This window comes from Alosa alosa, chromosome 10 (genome assembly GCF_017589495.1).
Source record: "Alosa alosa isolate M-15738 ecotype Scorff River chromosome 10, AALO_Geno_1.1, whole genome shotgun sequence".
Taxonomy (NCBI): domain Eukaryota; kingdom Metazoa; phylum Chordata; class Actinopteri; order Clupeiformes; family Clupeidae; genus Alosa; species Alosa alosa.
In genome coordinates, this window is record NC_063198.1 from 31,124,897 (window position 1) to 31,137,396 (window position 12,500).

General features: G+C 44.5%; 1 protein-coding gene across 1 annotated transcript in view; it reads right to left on the minus strand.

Moving 5' to 3' along the window:
* The window catches only part of rhol (rhodopsin, like), a 43,146-nt gene that overhangs the window by 17,815 nt on the left and 12,831 nt on the right, over positions 1-12,500 (minus strand). The gene's annotated exons all lie outside the window — the stretch shown is intronic.

A 12,500-nucleotide genomic window follows, 5' to 3' on the forward strand; every position in this document is an offset into this window, starting at 1 on the left:
CATGTACACAAAAATATAAATAAAATAATGTTTAACAGAACTGTAAATTAAGTAAGACATAAAAGTTAAGCGACAATTCTTCTCTCTCTCTCTCTCCCTCTTCTCTTCTCTCTCTCCCTCTCTCTTTCTTCTCTCTCTCTTCTCTTCTCTCTCTCCCTTTTCTCTCTCTCCCTCTTCTCTTCTCTCTCTCTCCCTCTTCTCTTCTCTTACTCCCTCTTCTCTCTCTCTCTCTCTCTCTCTCTCTCTCTCTCTCTCTCTCTCTCTCTCTCTCCCTCTTGTGCTGTGTACTCCTAGTCTCTTGCGCTAGTTTAGTTCTCTGCTGAGAAAGGCTGAGAACGACTCCAGAGGGAAATGTCCACATGTTGGATGAGATGAGAGACTCAAACAGGTGGCCCAACCAGCGGTCAAGTTCAACCGTCTGCAGACAGACTACAAACATGATACACGAACATGACCAAGGGCAAGCTTCATAAATCAGCTGGCAGATATATTTTTAGTATATTTACAATTTACACAGAAGCGTATTTAGTCTACAGTCTACAAGTCTACAAAAAGATAAGACTCAACTTGATAATAAACACTGGCTTTGAACGGAAGGATTACAGTAAAAGTTTGCTTTTTGGACTTATGAATGTATACAGCAGGTAAACAGGAACATTAGCTGGACAGGCAGATTTGACACTCACATCCTGTATTTACAATCTAGGCTAATTTCCTGACCAAAAAATAAGAAAAAAAAGCTTGAATTCAACTATTGGTGGTTGGACATTAAGATGTTTGTATTGAATTTCCTCAGCACCTCCTGAATGTACCGACAGACCATAATTCCTGAGCTCAGCATAACGTCTCTAGGCATTAGTCCAATGCTGATAGGTTCCTTTTCCCATGATTCTGAGACTGAAATATAAAGGGCGGTCACCTCAATATTTACAAGGACTCTGTTGCCCCCCACCCCAGATCCATCTGCCTCCTTTCCCTCCGTTGCTGGAGACTGGACAGAGCCTCTGTGTTGTCCTTGTGTCATCCACTCCGTCCACTTCCTGTGAAGAGCGACGCAGACACGGAGGCTCAGGCGCAGGGGCGTCCATGGCCCAGGGAGGTGAGGAAGTCCCATGGCCTCGTGGGACCTCATCATATTGGGATCTAGGGGGCATCTCTGGCCTGTAGTCCCACGGCCGCCCGCGTTATCGCCAGCGTCCATCTGCACGGCCCGAACAAAGTGCTCTCGACTGTCCTCGAGATAATTGGGTGGGCTAGAGACCGACGCACACGGAAGTGCGTATTCCTGTTTGAAGAGATACTGCCAGAGCTGGGTGGTAAATGCCTCATCCCAGACTCTCCTGTGTGCCAGCGTTTTAATGGGACGCTCGAGAGAGATGCCCAGGCAATGGATGCCACCTCTCCCCTGGCATTCTACACAGTCTGCTTGAGTGTGGTCTGCCATTTTCATTTTCCCTCCTGGTTCACATTCCTCATTCCTCATCTCTCGGCAGATGCATTCCAAGCAATTCCATGTGATTAAGGAGGAGATGAGGCAACTGCCAAGCTTGGTTTCCGCTTTCAAAAAATTGTTTGAGAGTTTTCAATCAACTGCATACTAGCTGTGCTCACAAACAGCTCTGGCTGACGCGAGAGGAGAATTTGATCTACCGCAGTCTCGCATGCAGAGCAGCAGAACACCAGTGCCAGGTGAGATTGGGCCCGGGCGGACGATCGGGTGACAACACAAGGCAGTATCAAGGAGTTCATCTCATCAGGAATGCCAGTTTTAAAACAGCAGGAATGAGCCAGCAAGGAGCCATAAGAAAAATGACACTTATTTTGAACAAGCAAATAAAAAACATTAGAGGTGGTTCAGATCGGCGTCACTTACACAAGACAGTGTTAAAGGAGAGGAGGTACAGACACAAGACAGTGTTAAAGGAGAGGAGGTACAGACACAAGACAGTGTTAAAGGTACACTATGCAGGTTTTTTAGCTTAATATGCAAGTTTTTTAGCTTCATTTACCTTCATTTACCAGCTTCAGAGTCATTGGAATGGTTATATGACTTTTTCAGGTTGAATGGTGGCCGTCTCGCTTCCCCCTAGCGCCTGTGAGCGGAAAAACCACCCTTGCAACTGTGGGCCGGCGGGCCGACAGCCTCAGTGTCAGGTATAACGAGTGTAACGAATTGCTTTACTGCATTCAAATACACATACACGCCAGGCACCGGCTAGAAAAAGGTAACGATGGAGTTTCTCAGCCATTCGTCATGACAGAGCAAGCGAAAAATAAGCAAAAACAAAAAAAAAAAAAAACAGTAAGGAAATTGCCAATACTGCATAGTTTACCTTTAAAGGAGTAGAGGTACAGACACAAGACAGTGTTAAAGGAGTGGAGGTACAGACACAAGACAGTGTTAAAGGAGAGGAGATACAGACACAAGACAGTCTTAAATGAGTGGAGGTACAGACACCAGACAGTGTTAAAGGAGTGGAGGTACTGGAATGCCAAGAGGTCTGTGCCCACAAGCGCTGCGCATGTATGTGTATAGCATTACTGAACTCCCAGTGGTGTGTAAGGGAGAACTGACCAGCTGGTCGGCCTGACACATACCTAAGCAGTTGTGCAATACCAACACCACCTCACTAAATTGCTCTCTTAATTGCTCTGATGTTTGCAGTGAGGGTGATGAATGACATATCATGAGTGGCAATCGTTTCAAGTCAAAAACATAATATTCTAAGGGCTGGGCTCTCACTGTGTTTGTGTATGTGTGTGTGTGTGGGGGTGGTATGCTCGATGGATTGCTGAGTGATTCAGTAATTCAATTCCACCAGGCAGACGTGGGGCCGAGTGGACCTCTTAGAGCAGGAGGCCTCTGTTGTCATAACACAGAGAGAGAAAGAGAGTTAACGGGCCGGTCCATATGGCGTCGCACATGTTCGCAGTGATGACCTCATCGCACATGCTGGACTAGGCACTTTCTGAGCAGTATCTCTGTTGAGGCCTACAAGGAGACCGATATGTAAACACACACACACACACACACATACACATGCTGATATGGTGAATGGAGGTGCTATCTCCTATGTTTGTGTCCAGCAAGGGGACACGATAGAGAGGACATCATCTAATGCATTGGGACACGGTAGTGAGGACATCATCTCATACAGCGCCGTCCATAATTTTGGCACGTGTTGAGGTGGCCACCTGTCATCACCTCATGAATCTTTTACGTAACAGCTGGTGACCTTTAGCACTGGTCTGAAATATTATTGAAACGTTCTTAGGTGAGGAGCTTACACAAGCCTGCTTCCACATAGTAGTCCATACCAATGGTGAGGCTAGGACTATGATGCATGCAAGTTCTCCTGGGCAGCTTATTTCAATTACTTTTCAAGTCAGTAGGTGTTCAGTACCTCTTTATGTGTTCAATGGCTGTATACCTTCATTTGTTATGCATTTTAAAACACAAAGGTTTTGTTTGGGGCCTGTGTGCCCCTCCAAACCTCACCATTGGCCAGAGCAACCTCAACAGATGAGAGTGGGCCCAATGTATGCACTGAATAGGCACACTCTCCTGCAAACAGGCTGTCATAACATTGCCAGCCTTGTTATCCCTTGGACAAACAGCTTAATGAAGAGGTAATCTTTATGCAACACAAACAAGTAATTACATACTCAGAGCGTCCCTATACTCTGCACACAGAGCTTGTTCTGTATTTGGAAGAGATTCCAAACTCCCCGGCAAAAAAATGAAAAAAAAAATGCACACACACACATACACACACACACACACACACACACACAATAATCATAAACAAAAAAGTAGTGCATTGCCGAACATCTGGACCCTCCGATTAAACATCCATTTGGTGACCTGAGCTGGGAACGATTTGTTCACCGGCAGTGCAGTCTCCTCTTGCCAAAGAGTGGAGAAAAAGCTGGAATGAGGCAGGGTGCGGAGGGTGGAGGGGTGGGGAGGGTGGAGGGGCAGCGGGTATGGAGTTCATTTGGCAAACTCCTGAGCTGTATACTACTATGATATTTAGCAGCACTGCAGCAGATGAAATCTGCCATTGGAGTTTCATTCATTTGGCAGGATGGGAGGGTGCCAGTCACTTGTCCCTGGGGGGATCCATCCCACCCATATCAGGGTCAAAATGGCTCTCCTATAAACACTGATTAAATGCCCTGGAAATGGCTCCCCGGCTCTGCGTTACACATTAAGGCCTGAAGGAAGAAAGCTCAGGAGTCGGGAGTAGGAATGAGGGAGAAAGAAAATATCTGCACAAGCGAATGCAAAGACAAGAAAGAAAGGAAGAAAGGAAGAAAGGAAGAAAGGAAGAAAGAAAGAAAGAAAAGGAAAAATAATTGGATAATCAGCATCTGTTGCTAATTTTTACAAGTGTGATGATTTGTGAGTATCAAGCACCAAAGTTGCAAAGTCCCTCTTTGCTTTTGTTAGTTTTATAATTACTCTTTTTTACTGAGAGTTTGTGATGGCCCTTAGAAGGGTTGAATATTTCACTGGAATGTTCTGGAAGGTTTAAGAATATGTTTAACCCATTATTAACCATTTGGTCTATTCTCATGAATACTGTACAGTAGGTAGTCATTAAAGCTGCATTTGGGTAAGATTTGTTTGATCATATTCACTGAAATCGACACTATGCTCACATACACTATGCTCAACATAAATCAGCCGGTTTTAGAATAAAAAACCTGCATTACCTCCACCTAGAGCCTGCAAAAATATACAGCTCCCGGTTCTTCTGGTCCAATCAGAGCAGGGCTGTGTGAGATCTGACTGTCAATCACAGTCTGGTGCGCACTAACGAGCACAAACTCGATGAGAGGGTGCTTGGTGGTAGTGGGGGAGGGGCATGAGAGTTAGGGGACTAAGTCCCCTCAATCTGTCAGACTTGCCAACTGCAGCTTTAATTGATCATCAAGGAGCTAGCATCACTATAACATATTGACACAAGACATGGAATGTCATTATGAATACCTTGCAACTGAAATGACAGACGCATGGCAGACAGGGCCAAGGACAGGTCAAAGTTCACCTCAGCATCTCAGACAGCCAGAATGGTTTAGCACTGTAGTTTTGCATTCCTTTTGAAAACCAGAGGTGCAAGTGCATCCAGATATTTAATGTCAAAAGAAGGATGCAAACAGTTACCATAAAGACAGATGTTCTTTCTTGGAGATTTCATATAATAAAACCATGCAATGCATGGTGAAACATACTGTGCATTCTGTGCATACTGTGCAACAGTACACCTTATCTGGATTGCATTTCTATTGGATAGAGGCATTTACCTGCAGATTAACATTAGAAGTCAGACACAAAAATCAGCTTTCGCTAACAGATATCAAGCTGCACCCTTGAGACAGGGCTAAGGTCAAAGTGCACTGACAGCTCTCTCCTATTGGGAAGATGATTGAGCAACGGACACATGAAAAGTGCATATCTCGCACGCCTGCAAACAGCTTTACCATATGCTACCACCTCTCGCCTCTTCACTGTTGAAGAGGTGTGCGGCTAGTCTCATTTCTTTCCTAGTCACCTAGGAGACAGCATCTGAGAGGACTTATAAAGGCGGCTTGTGGAATCCTAACATCACCCTGACGTTGTGCTCCACCCAACTGTATTCTCACAGGGATTCCATCAGTGATGCAAGCCATGAATATTTGAATCTGGGACTCTCTTGTTTATCGCCAAGGTCCAAGGATGCTGATGCTGCTTGTCGTAAGGGTGCATCTTAGATTAGTATCACTCCCAGGCCGCTGACCCCGTCCGGGGGACCTTAATGAAATCGTTGGAGTCTGCCAGGGCGGACTCTCGCTGACCCAGCAGCTGCAGAGCTCTCCTGAGGCAAAAGAGCTGCTTCATTCATACAGTATGCGGGGAGCTGAAGGGGGACTGGGGTTTCGTTCACCAGGCAAATGAATGAGCTAGCAACAACATCCAGCGCGCTCCAAATCAGCTTTCATTCATTCAAACTAGAGCAAGGCAATGGCCAGAAGTTACCAAAACTATGTGTATGATGCTGTGTGTGCTGACCATTAAGCCTCTACTAAAACACTTTTGTTTGAACTATCAGTGTGATCTGTAGTATGATTTAGTGATTCTACACATACCAGATGAGTATGGGTCATTTAATTTACAAAGCTAAAGTGTTTTAAGTTTCAAGCCCCCCAGAAGGAAGCAGAAAATGCAACACTACCACCCAAATCCCATCCCGTGTCTCAAGAATTTTATTAATGTGGGAAAACAAATCAATTTAGGGCTCCACTTGAAAGATGGAAAACATTACTTAGACCATTATCTGTGCTTTGAGACTAACACACAATGCATTACTCTGCCCTGTGTTCTTCGTCCAAACACATATATTTAGTTTGGAGGAATTAAAAGACTGCAATTTTCAGTTTAGATGTGGAAAAAACAAAACACTATTTCTAGCCAGCCTTCTGAAATAGACCAAAGCAGAGAAGATCACGAACGTGGGGAGTATGCCTTTGCATCGTTGATTCTTTCTTTTACATGCAGTTTAGCAAGGCAATTCTGATTTACATCTGAGAATGTCGACTGTGATTATGCGCTGAGCTACGGCTGCAGCATTTGTGCGTATTCCATGCACAGGTTCTACGGCATTTCTGCGTATTCCATGCACAGGTTCCTGAGGTACCGTGGCACCATCCAGTACACTCCAGTGCCAAGTGTTTGTAGGTTAAAGCCAAAACTAACCTCACCGGGGGTGGGGGTGGGGGTACTGCACGTAGATCATCTCAAAGTCATGCCAAGCGATAGTGCAAACCATGCAAATGTGTTCAAGTGCATTCATCTGTTGTCCATTTGAGGTCCTGTCTGGAGACTGAGAAACAGCCAACCTCAAATCAATGTTATGTCAGTGTCAGATGTCAGTGTCAGATGTCAGTGTTAGGGTGCCCTGGCCAGGATGAAGGGTTTGAATGCTCTTTGTAGAATGCCTTATGAGATTAGTATACTAATCAGTGCCTTATGAGTTTAGTATACTAATCAGTGCCTTATGAGTTTAGTATACTAATCAGTGCCTTATGAGATTAGTATACTAATCAGTGCCTTATGAGTTTAGTATACTAATCAGTCTTCCACAGTGACAGAGTACTTTAGTGTGCAGCTTATTAGCACGTCTAATGTTATTCCCACTTGCTCTCAAGGTCATACATAATTCCTTATTGAATAAACACATGCAATGAACTCAGACTCGAGGGTCTCACAAATGGATTTGGTGCTGACTAATGTGACTCAACTTGATCAGTGTTGATGAAATGTTTATTATTCAGAAATGCCTCATAAATAAGATATCAATGTGTGTATTTAGACAGAGCAGTCATATTTTGGCTGTCATTTTAATGAGGTGTAATAATTCCAAGTTTGTCAAACACACCCTCTTTCTGCTAAATGAACTTGGAAGAAGATGTGACAGACATTATGCTTAAATGGAGTGTTTTTGCACTGGAATTGTTTTCCTGTGGCTTGCAAACAATTTTCAATTTGAGCCTAAGAAAAACAAAATGACAGGGTTTACTATTTCAGAAAAGAAACCAGACGGCAGGCCAGAGTGAAGTCTTTGATGGGCAAATAGTGGTTTGGGGGGGTTCAAAGGGCAATGAAAATAATCACAATTGTTGCCCAAAAATATGGAAACTAAAAAAAGAGCTCCTACGTTCATGGTGAATTCCCCTGCAAGTGTGCTTGCAAAACCCTACAGAACTTTTAACCTCAGTAGGAGGACACTTTGTAATTCCGATTTTTGTTTCTTTTTTATTACCGCTGCTTGGGACTCCAGAGTGTGCTGGACAGAAGATTGCCTCCTACTCAGCAATGAAGTAAAGGGATCACAGCTCTGTGCACTTTAGATATGACATTCCCATCCGTCTCTGCCATGCCCACATATGCTTAGGGACTGTGACGAGTTTAACAGGAGGGATTGGAGGTTGAAATCGGTCAAGGCTCTTTTCCACTCACTCTGCATGAACGGGAAAGAAATACAAAGATCTGAGATGGGACATGCACTTAAGTAAACAGACAGGTTTTTGATTAATGCAAGTGGACAGAGTATCATCAAGCTTTTATCACCACTTGAATTATGATGAACAAAATGTCTCTTCAAAAAGATAGGCCTACATGGCACAGGTTGCAATGAAGTAGAGGACGTCTCTCTCTCATCTGTTCTAACTTCCACTCCCTCATTTCTCTCTCTCTCTCTCGCTCTCTCTCTTCTGTAAAGACTCTCCAACCTCCCTTAGTGCCGCTGGTATCAGAGGGAGATTAGGAACACCCTGGTTGGCTATTGTCATTTGCCATCACGTCCCAGCAGGACCCTCTGGATGCTTGAGAGCAGTTTGTAACAAGACAGAATGTTTCCCTTTTTTCCCAACCTTTTATCAGCTACTGTCACTTCCTTTGAGGTCATTACCCCCTTCTTCTCCGTGCCCCCCCCTCCTTCCTTCTCTTATCAAGTTAATTAGGGCATTAGTATAAAGGCTGGTCCACACCAAAGAGGAAGAAAAAGACTGAGGGTTCAAACGAGTTTGTCCCGTGCTAGAGTTCCCCTAAAGCAGAACAAAAGAAAACAAAACAGGCAAAAAATATATTTTATGATTCACTGGCACGTTGAACATTCTACAATGCCTGTCATTAAGGTTAAGTGGATTCTTTTATGCACACAAAATATAAATCTATTTAGGACATATGGAGGATAAATAAGCATCCCTTTTGTTGAAATAATACCGCCTGAGATAATAAAGCAGATTGTTGACATATTAATTTATTTCCACTGCTTTTTTCTCTCTTCGGAGCATGCTGCAAGAAGTCCACCACCACAGATGGATTGCTTCAAGAAACCACATCCCCAAAAGGCATCCCTCTCAACCCTACGTTTAGTTTACAAACTACAAAGAGAAGCCGCAGTCAGCACACCCTTGTGAAAGAGGCTAAAATAAAGCGGCAAGCCTGCAGCGTGTCCAGTGGTGAAGCCCTGCCCAGTGCCATAGCAAAAGTCTGCTGGCAGACAAAAAGGGTTAAGGAATCCCATGAGGTCCTGTGTACAATGGAGGGTTTTTTTATCTTGTTAAAATCAGTCAGATGTGTTTACTGATATATGATAGATGGGCAATATATGAGGGTGATGACATTAAAGTGCAATCTATTCCATTTGAGCCCTTCTCACTGTACATGGAAACCAGCTGAATCCATGTACATGAGTAAGAGTGAATTAGAGATGGGAAGGGCAATTCACTTTTTGTACTTTTAGGATCCAAATATTTTTACAGGAACCATACTGTCCATGCTGCCAGGACACTTGGTTGTTCTGCTAGTGTGGTTATCCTGCTGCTCTCTATGCTAGTGTTGTTATTCTCTATGCTAGTGTGGTTATCCTGCTGCTCTCTATGCTAGTGTGGTTATTCTCTATGCTAGTGTGGTTATCCTGCTGCTCTCTATGCTAGTGTGGTTATCCTGCTGCTCTCTATGCTAGTGCGGTTATTCTCTATGCTAGTGTGGTTATCCTGCTGCTCTCTATGCTAGTGTGGTTATCCTGCTGCTCTCTATGCTAGTGCAGTTATTCTCTATGCTAGTGTGGTTATTCTCTATTCTAGTGTGGTTATCCTGCTGCTGTCTATGCTACTGCTGCTCTCTATGCTAGTGTGGTTATCCTGCTGCTCTCTATGCTAGTGTGGTTATTCTCTATGCTAGTGTGGTTATCCTGCTGCTCTCTATGCTAGTGTGGTTATCCTGCTGCTCTCTATGCTAGTGCGGTTATTCTCTATGCTAGTGTGGTTATCCTGCTGCTCTCTATGCTAGTGTGGTTATCCTGCTGCTCTCTATGCTAGTGCGGTTATTCTCTATGCTAGTGTTGTTATTCTCTATGCTAGTGTGGTTATCCTGCTGCTCTCTATGCTACTGCTGCTCTCTATGCTAGTGTGGTTATCCTGCTGCTCTCTATGCTAGTGTGGTTATCCTGCTGCTCTCTATGCTAGTGTGGTTATTCTCTATGCTAGTGTGGTTATCCTGCTGCTCTCTATGCTAGTGTGGTTATCCTGCTGCTCTCTATGCTAGTGCGGTTATTCTCTATGCTAGTGTGGTTATCCTGCTGCTCTCTATGCTAGTGTGGTTATCCTGCTGCTCTCTATGCTAGTCTTGGTTATTCTCTATGCTAGTGTTGTTATTCTCTATGCTAGTGTGGTTATCCTGCTGCTCTCTATGCTACTGCTGCTCTCTATGCTAGTGTGGTTATCCTGCTGCTGTCTATGCTAGTGCGGTTATTCTCTATGCTAGTGTGGTTATCTTGCTGCTCTCCACCAGCTCTTAGCTCTATTCTTTGAGGATGCCATCTGTAGATTGTTGGTCTGATTAGCCAGTGTCAGCATCTGTGTATTAAAACACTATTAGTTGATTGTGGTATTTCTGCTGTGTCTGATCTTTGATAATTATTCCTTAAAATGATACTGCTTCATTAAAAGGCATCAATAACACACACACACAGAGAGAACAGAACACTGTTCAAGACTCCAATTGGAATGTGCTTCAGTAGTACTCGGTCATGTTACTTTTTTGCAATTCTTTTGCGGATCTCTGTTGAAAGGGACTGACTGACAGACAGGGGTCTGAGAAGAGATGCCTCCACCACACGCTCCAGTGAGTTGAGCGAGTTCAGAGGAGTCTGTTTCATTTAAACGTTATTTTTTATCAGAGAGAGAGAGACATTCAATGATTTAAGTGACAGAAAATATGAAGAGCCTTGATAAATTTGATAAATTCTGTCTACCCAGGCTTAAGCTAACATCGGGTCAGCATCAGGGTGAGACACTCCAAACAGAGATTACCGACCAAAGGTGCAGCTCAGGACAGACATCATGGGGTGATGAGTGAATCTGGCGAGGGAGCCCATACGATTCCCACACACAGGGAGGGGAGGCTGGGGGCTGTGGAGTGTGAAATGGATCTGGGCGGTGAGGCCGGAGGGAGTAGCTGCGATGTGAAACGTATGGGAACAGCAGCAGGACAGCCGGCGCATCGCCATGGGAACAGCAGCAGGCCAGCCGGCGCACCGCCATCGCACGCTGACCCTTGCCGGCCGGGGACGGTGACGTCATAAAGCAGCTCAAAGTTCCAGTCAGATTACTTACCAAAACAAAAGCAACCCCCTCAGCCACCACTACTCTAGCAACCCCTACCCCCACCCCCCCGGTCACAGCCACAGCTGACACTCCATCCGGGTGGACCCCTGCTCCACGGCGACCCCGGCCGTCCCTGAGGTAAAGTGTTCACATGGGCACTCTCAACTTCCCGACTGACCTCAGCCAAAAACGTTCTAATCTGGAGACACAGCACTCAAAAAATCCTCCATAGAAATGCATGGGGCTAGTTTGTAACACCAATATGGCCATTGTCTACACCAGTGGTTCTCAACCTTTTTTGAGCAAACGCCCCCTGACATTACTTTGATCCTCTGGCGCCCCCAATTTAACACAATTAAAAAAATAAATAAATAAATAAACTACACCCCTGGGTAGGCTATAGGCCACTCACACTCATGCTATATTGCTTAAATAAAAAAACGAGCCCATTTCTGTGCTGTTTTGGTTTCTTCTGGAATTATAAGAAAATATCCCTATGAGCCTATTTTATTATTAAGCAGATTTAGCCCACTGTTAGAAGCAATAGGAGACTGGTTGGGTAAAAAAAAACATGTAAAAATGTATGTAAATTGCATTGTACTGTCGGCACTTTTTCTTGCTATCCGCCATGTTTGTTTGTGTTGTTTTATTAAAGATGAAGACGTCACAGTGAATTGTGTACATTTTTATTGGTTATTGAACTGTTAAGGCGCAAACTTGGGTCATGTTTATCGGCGTTATTATAGAGATGACGATAGCTGGGGCTGGGGGACATGAGTCCGGGCGTGTGCAGGCCCGAACTGCACTGTATGACCACTGAGCATAGATAAACAGTAAAATGTAGCTGGGACGGTAGAGGGGTTAGAAACCCATGAATGAAAATAGCCTATTTATTTCAGGTAGCCTATTTTTGCACCAAAAATATGTGAAAACCATGAAAGTTTAAAATAAAAAAAATAAAAACTCTCCGTTCCCAAGCCCCTAGGTTGTCTGAGCGCCCCCAGGGCGGTACCGCCCCCGTTGAGAACCCCTAGTCTACACATATCCCATCCCTTCCTTGGCAAAACATTGACATGTGAATACATTGAGCCAATCATGTGGTGTGATGTGAATACATTGAGCCAATCATATGGTGCGTTGTGAAGACATCGTGCCAATCATGTGTTGTGAACTCGCCGATGGAGCAAGATTGGAGTCGTGAAACCTTGCGCACGCGCATTTCTGCCAAATAGGATGCCCAATGAGTGCCCAAAAAGCGTTGCAATATGGCCGGCGAGTGGAGGGACTTGCCTAAAAGGACTTTGCCTCAGCTCAGTCCCAAGCTCATCCACACTTCCTGGTGGACA